Source organism: Neolamprologus multifasciatus, chromosome 11, assembly GCF_963576455.1.
Source record: "Neolamprologus multifasciatus chromosome 11, fNeoMul1.2, whole genome shotgun sequence".
NCBI classification, from domain to species: domain Eukaryota; kingdom Metazoa; phylum Chordata; class Actinopteri; order Cichliformes; family Cichlidae; genus Neolamprologus; species Neolamprologus multifasciatus.
The window spans coordinates 2516648-2532667 of NC_140449.1; the positions used below are offsets into that span (position 1 = coordinate 2516648).

At 42.6% G+C, this 16020-nt stretch overlaps 1 long non-coding RNA gene and 1 pseudogene across 2 annotated transcripts; one reads left to right on the forward strand and one right to left on the reverse strand.

The window, feature by feature from the left end:
* Nucleotides 1–5: 5 nt before the first annotated feature.
* On the reverse strand, nt 6–15560 carry LOC146507575 (uncharacterized; annotated as a pseudogene). Its single transcript, XR_014876746.1, has 8 exons — nt 15286–15560; nt 11570–11696; nt 8673–9359; nt 7070–7184; nt 6482–6654; nt 4100–4237; nt 3760–3977; nt 6–1893 (listed from the first exon to the last, which is right to left on the reverse strand). The product of XR_014876746.1 is annotated as an uncharacterized LOC146507575 (transcript).
* On the forward strand, nt 11696–14897 carry LOC146507576 (uncharacterized). Its single transcript, XR_014876778.1, has 2 exons — nt 11696–13445; nt 13488–14897. It is a non-coding gene; the product is annotated as an uncharacterized LOC146507576 (long non-coding RNA).
* Nucleotides 15561–16020: the final 460 nt, after the last annotated feature.

Here is a 16020-nt window from a genome sequence, read left to right on the forward strand (position 1 = left end):
AAAGCTTCAATTTTAAAACTGTATTTATTATTTTGAATACATAAATTTCAAGTTAGCAACACGTTTCAGAAATGTTAGGACAGAAGCCCGAGGGCAGCTGAGGAGACCAACTCCTGTAGCTGTTCAAACAAAACGTTGACCTTCTGGTGGCTCCGAGGCAGAGCTGGTGCTCTACCAGGTCGGCGGCTCGATGCCTGGCTCCTTCTGTCCATGTGTCAAAGAATCCTTCAAGCAGATAATGAACACCGAGGTCGGCTCATGGATCTCCCATCAAAGTGTGTGCGATTGTTATGTAAATGCGCTTTAGACAGATAAAAGCATTGTGCGTGAATGAGTGAATGAAACGTGTAGAAAAAGTGCTTTGACAGCTCACATTGAGTAGTCCATTTACCATAATGTGCTAAAAGGTGCCCCCCCCCATACTTTTATTTTTTTTTCCAAGTTACAGTAAGAGAATTAGCAAGCAAGAAGAAAACAAACAGACAAAAAGCAAACAATGAACAAACTGAAACCTAGCAGCTTTTAAGCATCATCACTCCTGCACAGTCCACTTTATAGTGCATCAGCCAGTGTCATGACTTCCAGTTTATTTTATCTCCAACAATGACAACAGTACAGAACATGACAAGGAAACCGTCATCATGCTGTGCCACTACTCACCACAATAAAAGCTTTAAAAACATTTCTGTACGTGTCATCATAAAATCTTAGTTACATAACAGTGCGTCATGTTTGGATACTGTTTAAAAATTAATGCTTTAGAAGGATCCTAGAGCTGAACCTGGTCTTGATGGCTGAGGTAGCAGGCTTGGCCTGGAGAAGCCCCTCTTTGGAAGTGCTACAGCAACGGATGGTAAGTGCACCATCCTTGCACGTGTCCTTTGTGGTGCTCATTGACGACTGTTTTGTAGCACTTTTGGATTCGTGGGCTATGTTGGTGCTGGCTCGTAAACTACTCTTCATTTTCTTGCTGTTATTAGTACCCTTGGCACTGTGCCTGGAAAAAGAATTGGCTGGTGGGTTAATAGCAGCTTTAGTTACACTAGTCCTCGCAGCAGCAGCCCTGGACTCATTCGCCCTGGCAGGTGGCTTTAAGATTGTAGTGTTCTGATGCTTTTGGAGTGTTTTCTCTCTCAGGTGTTTCCATACAACCTCACCAGCAGGCATGAGGTTATAGCTAGTGCTGACATTCGTGAGGCTTTCCCTTTGATCAGAGGCCTCCAGAGCAGCTGTGCTTGCCACAGGCAGCTTTTCTATATTTCCCTTTCCCCTCTCCAGTTTCACATCTCCAACATGCCCGAATCTTTTTTCTACAACTGTCACATCGTGGTTATCAGAGCGTTCACACATGTTCACATAATCCTCTCTAACATTGTCCCCTTTCTGCTGAATCTCGTAAATATCACTCTCCTGTGAGACTTGAGCATCTTTGTCCTGAAACGTCTGACACTCATTTGATGAGTTTTTGTCCAAGGGAACCCGATTGGGAAGGACAGGACTGGTGTCTGGTGGAAGGCCTCTCCTGCGTCTGGATAACCTCAGGACCACAGGGTTCTCATTCAGCCGTCTAGACACTGAACGTTTATTTAAACGTGGAGTTTGGCGTGAATTTCTTCCTGAATTGTGGAGAATACTGAAGGTCGTGTGGATGCTATAGTATTTAGAAAGCGCTGGGTGGCGAAGGTGCTGATTGTTAGCCCGATGGCGGTTGTGATGTAGGGGGTGGTACTTGTTGCTGCTTTCCTGGGCTCTGCTTTGGGGATGGCGCCTTGATTTGTATGTATTGCTCGGCCTTGTGCCTTGTTTGTTACCAACGCCAGTTCTCGGCGTTAAAGGAATGACTGACGCTACACAGGAGGCTCTTTGCTCAGAGATTTTAGTAACCATGGCAACCTGCAACAGAGAGAAATTGTGACAGTCTGCATACTTCTGTGGATAATCATTCGTGTAGGCCTGAAGTCAGCATCACCCTGGTTTATGATGCGTAGATGTTTTGGTGAGCACAGCAACCATGCAAGTTTTGTTTAAATGCATTTGGCAACATATGAAGTCAACGACGCATCCAAAGGAACAACGCCACCATCACATGACTTTAGTGTTGGCGTCACTGAGCCGTGATGACATAACCCAGAGATTAAAACTAAATACGTTCACACACACAGACAAGGTGAGAGGCTTTCAGTCTGATCATTAACTCACAACTTAAATTTATAAAGGTTTTAGTCACTTTCTTCACTGTTCTTTGTTTATGAGATCTGTGATTAAGACGATGAAAGTAGGTGTCACCATTATTCCTGTTTCTCTGTCCATTTATTTTAAGTGCTGATCCAACAATAGCCAACTATGGGGGATGGGACACAACAGATAGTTCCCACCAGTGTTGCCAACTTAGCGAGTTTTCAGACCCCCTAGCGACTTTTTTTCTAAAAAAAAGTCGCTAAAAAAAGACGTGAAAGCGCATATCGCTTTTACTCTCAACAAGCAGCGGGTGCTGTAACGCAGTCAGTTCTTCTTTTACTCTTTTACTCTTATGCTGTTTTGTGGATCAGGTTTAAAACTACTTATAAACACACACACACAAAGTAACTCCACCAGAGTGCCTGTTTCGGGTCACTTTTGCCGGTCCAAGCCCGGATAAAGGAGCAGGGTTGGAATTGTGACATTAAAAAAACAATAATTGCTAAAAGAAATTTAATTTGTAGTTCTAAATAAACTCTAAATGCATTTAGGACGTTTTTTACTCACTTTATGTCTCTTCCACGATGTCATTTCTCTCTCCAACAATGTAGGTTACAATTACATTAGCATGACCAATTATGCAAATTAGGCGATGACGTCATTTAGCGACTTCTAGCGACTTTTAGTACAGCCAATAGCAATTTTCCTTACTGAGGAGTTGGCAACACTGTATACACGCCACGTCCATCGGAGGACTAACCCATGGAGTAAAACTTGCATCCGATCGACGATTTACATTAATTAGTGATCGTGATTCCATCAAACTAACACTGATGTCCTTGGATTGTGGGAGGAAATCAGAGCATTATTTAACATCTATGACATTGGGGGGGAGGACCCTCCAAACCCCCACAGTCTGTCGTGGGGATTTTTTTTTAACAAATGCTAATCTCAAATGCAAAAGGGGTGCACACACACACACACGGGTGAAAAAATACTCAGATTTCCTGCTGTAGCAAAAATATACAAACACACAACACCAAAATTTACTCATTCCATCGTGCACAAAAATAATGCTATGTTGGTGTATGATAACAACAAACAAAACAAACAAACAAACAAACACATCATTTGTGTACACTACAGCTGATTCACATCTTCGCTTCGATGCTGCAGACCCAGTGTTTGGACTGTTTGTATCAGCAACTTTAACTTTAGCTCTAGATGTCGTCAGAGAGGCGACAGCTCTCTGTGCATTTGTCAGGTCAAATGTCACTGTGACTGTTTCAGCTGTTTGGCAGCATTGACAGCAGTGCTGTGACTGTCAGAGAGGAGCTTTATTAACCCACACACACTCCAGTCAGTGGCCCTCTTCAGCCACCATCAGGTGCTACTGACATGGACAATGTGTCCACGACCTTTTATTCTTCTCATTGAACTTAAAAAACTGTTGACAAAGTCCAAAAGGAACAACCCCGGGTGTTAAAAGGAGCTGTATGTTTATTAGTGTTTGGTTTCCATGCCGATGATACAACAACACACTTTTCACACAAGCAAACGTGTAGTAAAGCATGACCAGACCTTGTTAGCCCTCGTGACATGAAGTAAGTGCTGGCGAGGTCTCAGGAGGTGTATCTGAGCTGCCTCTCGCCTGTCCCCCTCCACTCCCTTCTTCTGTGGCTTCCCTTCTCTTTCATCCCTGTCCGTCCTTTTCTGTGCTCGAGCTGTTAACGGGCAGCTGGATCTGAGCACAGCAGGGCTGGCAGGCCTCCTCTTCAGTGATCTGGAGTCACTGTGCACTGCAGGACAGGCACAGGAACGGAAACTATCATTTCAAACAGCAGCTAGAGTTTAAGGACGAATAATAAACTTGCAAAGAAAGATGCAAAAGTTTACAAAAACATTCCCAGCAGGCGAGTACCTGTTTTTCTACACAACATCCTGATTTTCTTCTCCTCAGCTGGAGCCTTGTGACGGGAAGGCCAGTGCTGACTGTCAATTGGCTCCCTGTCTCGCTTACTTGTTAAGAATGACATGTTGCGCGGTAATGCTGCTGAACCTGAAGCGAAAGAGGAAATGGCATCATCGAGTGTGCGTGTCACGTCCTTTTTTTATTTTTAATCTCTGTAGTCTCTCACAGAGTTACGTCACCAAAACAGTTTAAAGAGGCAAAAAGATGCTCTGAGAAACACTGAACAGCCCGACTCTGTGCTACACAACTTAGCTGCTACGAGCTAACTTCACTGTTATACTTCATTGTCGACTGATGTTCCACTAACTAACTCCTCCAGCACTCATGCTTAACATGTGCATGAATACCAGCTGTTTGGATCATCACACGTGATTTCTCTGATAAATGCATCAGAGGGAAACTTAATGTCTTGCCCGAGGATATTTGGCATGCAGGCCGGAGCAGTCAGGGATCGGACCATCAACCCTCCAGTTAGTAGATGAGCTGGATAAAACTTCCATTTTTTTAATGTCAAACAGGAACTCAGAGGAGGCAGGACAAACCAAGGATGGGCTGGAAATTACTACAACTGCAACAACATCAGGTTGTGTTGCTCGCAATAAATCAGAATATATTCTGTATGGTGGTGAATTATGTGAGTAGTGTATTTTTCTGTTAAAAGTGTGGAAAAAGACGAGTAAGCAGACAGAGAGCTGAAAACAGGCCGTGTGCCTCTCTGCTGATATGAGTGAAAAGAGCTTAGTCTCATGATGGTAATTATTCAAGTAATATATCTGTGTATTATTTATATGATGATTATATGAATAATATACAATATTTATGTGATTAATGTGTAATGAATAGAAGCAGAAGTATCAAACATTCGTGCTGTCATTACAAGGCCCAGCCCAAACGAGGGGAAATGGGAATCCTTGCCTGCAAGCAGCTATGCTCCCTTGCACTGATTTATTTGGCACCACTGACAAAAAATGAGGTTACTCTCTTTGTTGATGGCTGAAGCTAATGCAAGAGGGTTCACAGAGGGACTGTCAACAGATACAATTAACACGCAGCCACACACAGCCCATCTTATTTGAACTGGACCAGTGAAACTAAGTTCAGTTCTGTCACAGTCTTTCTACATTATAAACAAATGCTTCCTTCAATCAGCACTTTGGGCTGAAACTTAAAGAAATAAATGTGTAAAATCACAGAAATCTATAATCAAATTACTTTGATGTGTTGTGAGTAGCCATGTAAGAGTTTTTATCAGTCAAAACTTTTAAAATCACAGATAAAAGTCCAAAGCTGAATTACCCCTCCACAAAACAATCCAGTGGGCCAGATTGGAGCCCTAGCCGGGCCGATGTTTGATATTCCTGGTCCACAATCAATATGCCATCTAGGAAAAATCTAGATGACCCAAAAGTCATCAAAAGTGCTTCTGACAGCCAGATGTTGCAGAACAGGGTTGCTCCAAGGAGCTCAGCTCTCCTCTTCCTTTCACCGTGTACTGGTGAAACAACAGGAGTTATATTTGACCCTAAAGATATATGGATAGATGATTTATGGATGATTTATGGATGATTTATGGATGATTTATGGATGATTTATGGATGATTTATGGATAAATGATTTAAATGAAAGAATTGTGTTGAGTTTTAAGTGACAAATGAGCCTAAAGACTTTATTTTCCTTGCAGGTTCAGGTTGCTTGCAGTGCATCCAAGGTTATGAGTTTTTACATTTTGTCTGGCTACACAGGGGGTTGCATCCAAAAGGGGTCATTGTTTAAACACCAGTGAAGATTGTCCATAGTGGGACTCCTGATTAGAGAGGAAATAGGCAGGGATGGAGAAATGAGGGAAGGGATGGATGGATAGATAATTAGATCTCCCTCTCAGGCTGCTGAGGGCTGCAGTCCTTCTTCCTCATCTCCATGTGCTCACAATTATGTCCAACGTTAGTTAGACAAAGAAAGTATTTTTGTCGATATTCGCCTGAAGCAAGACTTTCAGATTTAATTCAGTGGGTTTAAAAAAAATCGATATGACATCATATGATATGATACGCTGATTCAAATGGTATTTACAGCTTTCATTGTAAATGAGGCCAAGGGGATCTTTGTGGATTCGGCTGTAATACCAAAATAAACCCGTCAGAGAGCTTAGGAGCAGTCAGAATCCTGGAAACCACAGAGAAACCAACATGGACGACACAGAGACACAAATATCCTGCTAGGCTCTGAGAGTTCGAACGACCCATCGTCCAATTAGCAGATAACATCCTCAGCTACAGCCACCCCGGTGCACAGCCTGGTCACATGAGAGCAGCTTCCGTGTTTTCAGCTTACCTCTTAAACAGAGAAAAGACAAAAAGTCCTCAGTCTTAGGGCGACGTTTGGTCAGACAGGTGACGACAGCCAGGCTGTGGGAGTGGCTCTTCTGTGCCGACGTCATCAGCACTAACGGTCCTGGAGAGCTGGGTGGGGACTGAGCAAACTTTCTCTGTGCGTGCAGCCGAGGGCTGCAAACACACATCAAGTCAAATCAAACAAGTGCATTTATTAATAATGCAACAAACATTTAATCTTAATATCTGGTGAGCCACAGTTCAGTGACGACAGACTTTAAATGAATTCAGTTCTCAAAGTTCATTTTCTTGATGAAACAATGACAGGATTCGTTTTAGAAACTGTTGTGTTGTTGTACACAGATGGAGCAAATCACAGAGTATAAATATTCGTCTGTTGCACCAACGTTCAGTGAGTGATGTAGCATCACTCGAGCAGACGAGCGTATACTTTTGGCAACACTGTGTTTATTCAAATCTATTCAAACCTCTTGGGATGTGATTTTTGTTTAAAAATCAGCTTCTGATGTTGGAACATCACAAGTTCGAGAAGCATAATCACAACACACACAAACACACTCGTGCCTACCTGTTTTTGCCACAATCATCGGCATCACCACGACTGCTGGGAGGACGGCGTTGTCGCGTCTGTAAGGACCAACTCCAGTTTGGACCAGCTGCCCGATGCTTGATCGTAGTGTTAACTACAGAGAGAACAGGCACAAGCCCAGCTGTGTGAGGACTGACCTCCACCTACAGCGTCATGACAATCAAAGTAATAACACACGATGACCTCGACCAGGGGTCGGCAACCTGCGGCTCTTTTGTCCTTATACTGTGGCCCCGCGTGGTTTGGGAAAATAAATTAGTAGTATTTAGCTGAAGTGTGTTTTATTTGTGTTTAGTTCTTTTTTTAACTTGTAGTTCTAAATTGTTAGATTATTGTGATTTTGAAATATAAAAATAAAATTATTTTCTATTATTTTTTCATCGCTCAAAATAAGCGGCACACTCGCGGAAGCCGATGTACCCGCCGAAACGCCTGCATTTATCGAGACTTCTGACCCCAGGTAGGTCAGTTATGGATCTTCATCCACATTATGTCGGCACGTTAAAAACAAACACGCTCACGCCTCACAGACGACAGCTTACAGTCCTGCGTAAAGATGAAAGCCCCGATCTGCAGACACTGTGCGCAGAGGTTCAGGACCAGAAGTCTTATTGTAAACATATCACAGCAGACCCGACGATGTTTGCATGAACATGCAATTGACCACTTTTCACACACGGTTGCTGTACGCACACAGCCGGTTGTAGCTTTGCAGCTCACAGCCCGACACACACCAACAACAGCAGAGAGAGCACAGACTTTAAGGCGGCGAGGCGTGATTGCGGGTGCCGCTCAGGTGCATCCGCCTCCCCTGCAGCGGCGCTGCAGACCACGCCCCGCCACACACATTAACCAGGTAAAATACATATTTAGGCAGAATTTTGCAAATATCTATTTTTCATTTTGTAGCAGCACAGAGCTTTTTTTCAATTACTTTTTAAAAGTCAGGTCAAGGCTCCAACAGCCCAAAGGCGATATAACAGTTTTTGTTTGCTGGATCATTTTAGTTCAGCTGGGTGTCTTTCCTTTTGTTATATTTCTTTAAGAGTTCAAAATGTGTTAATTACATAAATAAAATGTAATTTTCTCTGTAGCACTTCATGGATTTCATAAGCAACACACTTTATTTGCTCTGTGGATTCGTTTAAAAAGCAGTTAAAATGTTTCTGTTCAAACAAGCCTTTTGTTGATCTACGTATTTTATATTCTTTATTTACATTTGATCTTTTACATTGTGTATAATGTCTGTTGATTGTATTGTTTATTTTAATATTTGTGAAAAGCGCTTAATAAATAAACTTTACTTACTTTAGTTGTTCACACAAAGCATAAAAGTAAAAAACAATATAAACAGTGTTCTCTTCATTTTAGATTTCAAAAAGTATTTGTGGCTCCCAGAGTTTTCTTTTGCGTGGAAACTGGGTCCAAATGGCTCTTTGGGTGTTAAAGGTTGTTGACCCCTGACCTCGACAATCTGCTCGTGGCTAAAACTTGGGACCAAAATGCTGCGTTTACTTCCAGCGAGCCTCCAAATAACCCAAAACAATATTAGATGCACATGCACGCTTGTTGTGTTACTCACCACAGACACTTGTTGGGGTGTGCGACCTCAGAGTCCTGGCTGAGAGAGCAGCTCTCAGTGGCATCTTTGTGTTTTTAGATCTCATGTTGTTCAGTGTGTGTGTGTGTTGAGCAGCGTCTGCGTGTTTTGCAGGTTTGGGTATTTTGCGTTCTGCAGCGACAGCGTGTTTTGTGTTTTATTTGAGCGTAGCGTCCTGGTAGAAGACCTCTTCTGCTCCGTGCAAGTACGCTGCAGAGTGTGTGCAACTTTCCTTTTACACAATTTCATCTGAGTTTGTGTGTTCCGTAGTATCCGAGTACATTTACTTTCTGGAGAGTGCGAGACCCAATTCAAGTGAGCTGTCTGCCGTTTGTTTGTGTGTTCAGTGTGTAGGCGCTTTGAAACGTGCATGTTTTGTGCAGCGTGTGTGTTCGCCTGTGTGTATGTATTGAGTTGTTTGCATGTGAGTCTTTGCTGTTGTGTGTGCATGTTTTTCCTTGCTTGTGTTTTCTTGTGTGCATTAGGCTTTGTCAGTGTCTTTTGCAGAGCATGTGAGTGTGTGTTTTTTGACTTGCGTTCATGTGGACACTTGTGTATGTGTGCGTGTGTGTGTGCAGCACGGTGTTTGTCTCTGTATTCCCTGAGAGAAAGGAAGAGGACTTTGCGGACCAGACGTTCCTCACACCACGGCATCCCGTCACTGATGTCCTGCACCACAAAGACAGTGTCGTCACCTTCAGTTCCACAGATTTTGGGGCATCGACACAATTTTTATTTCATCTGTTTACTAAAACGTACTGATGTTACAGGTACAAGTGAAATGTTTGATAAACCATCCTCAAATCTGAAACATACTCGGCCAGTGAGGAGGATTCTGCCAACTGTGACTAGTCTGAAACTGAGTTATGTGGAGATTTACTCAAATACACTTTTCAATTCAATGTTATTGACACAGCGCCAAATCACAACAACAGTCACCTCAAGGTGCTTTATACTGTAAGGTCGACCCTACAATGATACATACAGAGAAAACCCAACAATCATATGAGCCCCTATGAGCAGCACTTTGGTGACAGTGGGAAGGAAAAACTCCCTTTTAACAGGAAGAAACCTCCGGCAGAACCAGGCTCAGGGAGGGGCGGGGCCATCTGCTGTGATTGGTTGGGGGTGAGAATTAGGGCTGCACAATTTTGCATAAAATGAGAATCACGATTCTCTCACGATTTTCTTTTCCAGTATAAATATTTCTTGCTCTTATTAACTGCACATCAACTTCGTAACAGTTGAGACTGAACATAAAAACAATAAATAAACATAAAAACAATAAATGTCTCACGTTTTGTCGTTGCCGCAAAATGTTGTACTGCTTGAAATTCCGTCTCCACCGTTGCTGGACGCTGCGTGTATACAGTGTTGCCAACTCAGTAAGGAAACTCACTATTGGTTGTCCTAAAAGTCGCTAGAAGTCGCTAAATGACGTCATCACCTAATTTGCATAATTGGTCATGCTAATGTAATTGTAATCTATGTTGTTGGAGAGAGAAATAACATCGTGGACGAGACATAAAGTGAGTAAAAAACGTCCTAAATGCATTTAGAGTTTATTTAGAACTACAAATTAAATTTATTTTAGCAATTATTGTTTTTTTAATGTCACAATTCCAACCCTGCTCCTTTACCCGGGCTTGGACCGGCAAAAGTGACCCGAAACAGGCACTCTGGTGGAGTTACTTTGTGTGTGTGTGTTTATAAGTAGTTTTAAACCCTGTGATCCGCAAAACAGCATAAGAGTAAAAGAGTAAAAGAAGAACTGACTGCGTTACAGCACCCGCTGCTTGTTGAGAGTAAAAGCGATTCGCGCTTTCACGTCTTTTTTTAGCGACTTTTTTTTAGGAAAAAAGTCGCTAGGGGGTCTGAAAACTCGCTAAATATAGCGACAAAGTCGCTAAGTTGGCAACACTGCGTGTATAGAGCAGGTAGTGCAACAACAGAAAAATAGTTGCGGGACGGCACTGTGTAGCGTTTGTCTAGGGTGTTGATCATTCTCCTAAATCCCTCGTTTTGCACAGTGTTGATGGAGCCATATCTTTGGTCAGGTGATAAGTAACAGCCTCCGTAATTTCTTTGTGCCTGCGGGAGGTCGACAGGTATAGGGAAGCGCTGTATAAGGTTCCCGTTATTGATGTTTGGGTGGTTGACCGGGACGGATTTTCTCCTGTCACTTTCTCGTCATCCCTGACGTGCTCTCCGTTGTTTTTTCCCTGCTGATTTTAGCAGCCAGCTTCTGTATCACGTGGTATGAGGCTCCGCCCTCGTCATTTGTTAAGCAGGAAGAGTGAGCGCTTGTTTTCATGCAGATTACGTCCCGGATCAAAATGCGGTACAATCATCGTCTTTTTTTTTTTTTTTTAATCGTTGTCATTGGAAATGAGATCGCACATAAGTATGAATCGAGATCGCGATTTTCTAACGATTAATCGTGCAGCCCTAGTGAGAATCCAATAATCCGAACAAACTAGCAAGTCTACCTCTGAAAAGCTCAGAAAGTGGCCCACTCAGGTTCAGACTTAAATCAAATTGAGATGCTTTGGTTTGACCTTAAACAGGGTGTTCATGCCGAAAAAACCCTCCAATGAAGAGAGCAAAATCCTCCCACAGCCAAGTGAAAGACCTGATTGCCTCAGATCTGATTGCAGTTCTTGCTGCTGAGGATGGCACAACCAATGTTTAGGTTTCAGGTGCAATGACTTTTTCCTCCGTTAATAAATCAAATTATTATTTAAAAACTGCATTTTGGATTTACTTATATTATCTTTGTCTAATATTAAAATTTCTTTGATGATCTGAAACAAAAAAGTAATCAGGAAGAGGCCACATACACGTACGTACACTTTAAAGAGGAAAGACGTTTTACTTACATATCTCTTTCTGATGACGTTGCGTTTGGGTCTGTCTGTACTCATGTTGCTCAGCAGGAAGTCTCTGTGTTTTGCCTGTGCTATGTTTTCACTGCAGGTGCTGGAATAAACATTCGTCTGCTTCTTTCTAGATGAGAAGAATTATGAAATGCTGCAATTAAAAAAAGCCACTGGACAGGGCTGCAGTAGAGAGTCACACTATTCAATATGACTTCAAGTAATTTTAAAATCAGTCCATTATGTGGCACAGAGTCACTCATGGGGTGCAGAACCACCAGTTAGTCAAGAAACAGTCGTCTAAAGGAGCAGTGAATCTCACTGGAGACACAGCAGCTCTGCGTCTATCTGATGACACAGGTGAGCCAGTAAAAGCTGATCACTCTTCAGTACCTGAGGGGAAAAGATTTCATTAGGATAAATTAGACAGCCTGGTTCAAATACAACTCCAAGCGCAGATTGCGTGGAATAAGACATGCAACTGCCATGGAAACAGACAATTCTTCAATAGACATGAAGTTGTGCTGAGATCTAGACTTGTAGTCCTAAACCAAGACAAAGATAATACCAAGACCAGAGGCATCAAGACCGAGACAAAGTCGAGACGAGACCAAGACCGAGATAAAACAGTCTTTAAACTGCAGCCATATGCTGCTTCGTTTACAGGTGTCAGGCATATTTATTAGGGGTGCAACCATACACAAAATTCACGGTTCGGTTCGATACTTTGGTGTCACGGTTCGATATTTTTTCGATACAAAAAAATGTTCATGCTTTTTTAATTTGTCATTTATTAAAATTATAAATATATATTTTAATTCAAACGTACAGTTTTTAAATTTAATGTTGCTGAAACAACAAAGTAATAATAAAATAAATCTATCTGATGGAGAAATCCCTCATCTTTGGAAAAGAGAGTTTATTACAGAGAAATGTCTCTTTCCAAAATAAAAGCTCTACTATACGCTTCTTCTGGGCTATATTCTCAGCAGCATATTAAACATATCAGGTCCCCATAAGGAGAATCATGTGCTAACGGCTGTCTAAATGACTCGGTAAAGTTTGTAGCATGCTGCTTGTTGTTTTGTCTGCTTCCACTTGTCTTTGCACGAGGATGATGTCAGAGTAAATGTGCAGTCATATTGGTTGTGTTCCCACTAGTGCTGTCAGCGTTAGTCTGAAATGACGTTAACGCCACAACACGGCAAATCTCTGTAAACGAGCTACCGCGGATCGCCCTGTGCGTGGGGCTGGACAGTGTCAACACGTTAACGAGCTAACTGCGCTAACACACTAGTTCCCACCCATGTAATTGAGCATTGCTGGCACATCCAACATACTGTTTTACTTTAGTCCATGACGCGCTTACCTTCAGGGTCATACGTCACATGAAGACCAAAATAGTTACACAGGCCAGATCTGAATGAGGGTGGGGGAGGTTCAGTTTGCCATGTTGCAACGAGCTTAGCTTCTGTCTTGCTAGCTTGCGCTGCGCTCAGTGGATCTGCGCTGGACAGTGCAGCCTAGGCGGAGTAGTCGAGCGCAGATCCACTGAGCGCTCAACACAGACAGCATCGTCAGAAGAAAAGTTGATAAAATAAATTAAAAATTTTGTATTGTTCGATACATATGCGTACCGAACCGAAAGCACTGTATCGAACGGTTCAATACCGATACGAGTATCGTTGCACCCCTAATATTTATGTGTTTTTGCTTTCACACAGCCCTCCTCACCGCTGTCTACTGTCTCACTCACTCACTGAGAGGACAGACGCACGCTCCACTTGACTGTCGCGTCCATCACCCTCCCTGTTTTTCACACAATGATATTATCCTATATCCTCGCATGTGATTGGCCACAATATGGAGGGATTGGAGCGTAGCTGAGCCACTGTGTGAGAGCTGAGCAAAGGAAATTAAGTGAGGAGCCGGCTCTCGCTCAATGGGAGTCGACTCTTCTGATTCACTACTAAGCACTCTCTAAGCACGACTCTTTGAGCTGATGCTTTTGCGCATGACACCTTATCCAACGTTACAGTGTGTGTCATGGATACTGTTGACTCCAAATCTCCCGACCACTATGTCGATCTGAGACAGCGAGACCAAGACCACTCAACTCTACTGTGAAGAAGAACATCTCTGATGATCAAGCCATCCTAATCATAATAACCCTAATTGTCACACGTCCGTTTTCTCGTGTAGGTCACATCACAATTTATAATTCATGATGAAGTTATTATAAACAGGCTGTAAACATGAAATCATGCAGCTGCTCAGAGTGTTGTCAGGCTGCAGGACGGTCGCTCTCCATTTTTCCTCTCACATGGTCTACTTCTGACAGGAAGTAACCATGGTTACAGGAGGATGCTCTCAAACCCTCGTGATCTAAAGGATCTCAGGCTATTGATGCAAAATCAAACTGTACCCCAGAACTAAAACCTCATAAAAGACGTATACTGTATCAGATGCGCGTAATGGTAGGCTATGGGAGAGCATACGAAAGACCTATGTGGTAAGAGGTTGTAGGGACAGTAGGACTCAGAGTACAAACAAAGCTCCATTCAGCTGACTTTCATTATTTTGCCAGCGTTTTATGTGGGTTATAGCATTTCAGAGACAGCACATTGATACTGCCAAGTCAGTACATTAATTTAAATTCAATAGCTTACAGTGGGAATTATGAAATATGAATCAAATAATATCTCCCAACCCCACTACTGTAACCTCTCACTATACTTCTGTTACTTAACACAAGAGCCTAGCCGTACTGTAAATGCATTCAGACAGACTTACAGCAACCATTACCCCAGGCTCAAGTGTGTTTCTTATAATGGAGGTAGCTAACCTACGGCAGTCAAACCATCATGTGATTGTGCTGTGATTAATTCTCTAATTAGCAGCAATAATGCCGGCACTCCTCTAAAATCCCCGTGGAAAGGACTAGAGATGGCACGATACCACTTCTTTTTATGTCCAATGCCCATATCATAAATTTGCATATCTGCCGATATGCAAATATGGTGCATTTTATAATCAATAAAACTATTTTTTATAAATATCTTGCTGCATTTTGTATAAGTTCATAGACAAGTTTAAATAAACAACAACACTAAAGCTATTCTGTTATACCTGTATGCAAAAACACACTGCACCCAAAATATTTCATAGTTCAGCAAAACTGATCAATCTAATAAACTTAACCCTGCTCCATCCTCCCTACTCTGGTATTTTAAAGAGTACTTAGCAGAAAAATTAAACAACCTAAATAATAGGGTTGCAAACTCCTAGCAAAAAAAAAAAAGTCTCTCCGATATCCGATCCAGTAATTTAGGTCACTATCGGACCGATACCGAGACGTAATATCGGATCAGTCCATCTCTAGAAAGGACCCCGCTTTGTCTCACACTGATTTTGCTCTTCATGTAATCCTACCACCTACACTCACTCAGCACCTGTAACAAACCACACACGTAGCTGCAGTACAACATGCTGCAAATAGCCGAGTACCGGCCTGCAGCCCCTGGCTTCTCCCACAGCCTGACACGGACACTCCCGTACCGCTACAGCGGGAACTAACATGGATGGATTTATTTCTGAGGCGCTTCCAGCCCTGACGACTGAGCAGTCTGCGGATCATTAAACAAACGCAGATGACCGAACAATACACACTGAGCATGTTCCCTTTAACAAAGCAGGCATTAATAAAAGAAAACACGCACCCCATCCAGGATCCCCGGCCTGCAGCATGGACACATCCAGGATCTGAAAGAACGGCGCACAGACCAGCTCACAGCTTCACCGACTCACAGCCGCTCATGTCAGCTGTCCCCCCGCTCCCCTGGGCTGTTATCCCCGTAGAGCTGGTGCTTGGAGTCGGCCCCTGCACGGCTCCTCAGCGCAGTGAGGAAGCACCGACTGCGGTCATGTGAGCCGCAGTTACCAGACAGGCTAGAGCCGCTGAACCGAGAGTCGCGTCAGCAGACGCTCAGAGCGCAGCGTCGTCACGTGGTTCAGCGTGAGATTCCGCCCCTTTTCACGTGGGTCACATGTTGATTTCTTTTTAACAGGTCCTGTCTCCCACGTACAATCATACAATTTTATAGTTTTATTTAATAAAGGAAAGCTTTTAATTGTTTTTAGGTGCTACTGTTACATGTTTATTTTATTTTGTATTAACATTAAACCCATTTTAACTGACTGTATGCCTGCGGCTCTGAAATAGGCACCTACCACCCCATATGGAAAAGATCTATAAATCTTATAAAGTTTGTATCTGTCTTGTGTGAAACTTGTATGAAAAGCATACAAGAGTGAAAACACATATAAGATCCATTAAAAAATTATATAATGAAACTTGTATGTTTTGGATACTTACTAAAACAATATATGAAAGTAATGAGAAAGTGGCCACTTTCATGAGTAAATCATATAAGCCAGGGGTGTCAAACTCAAAT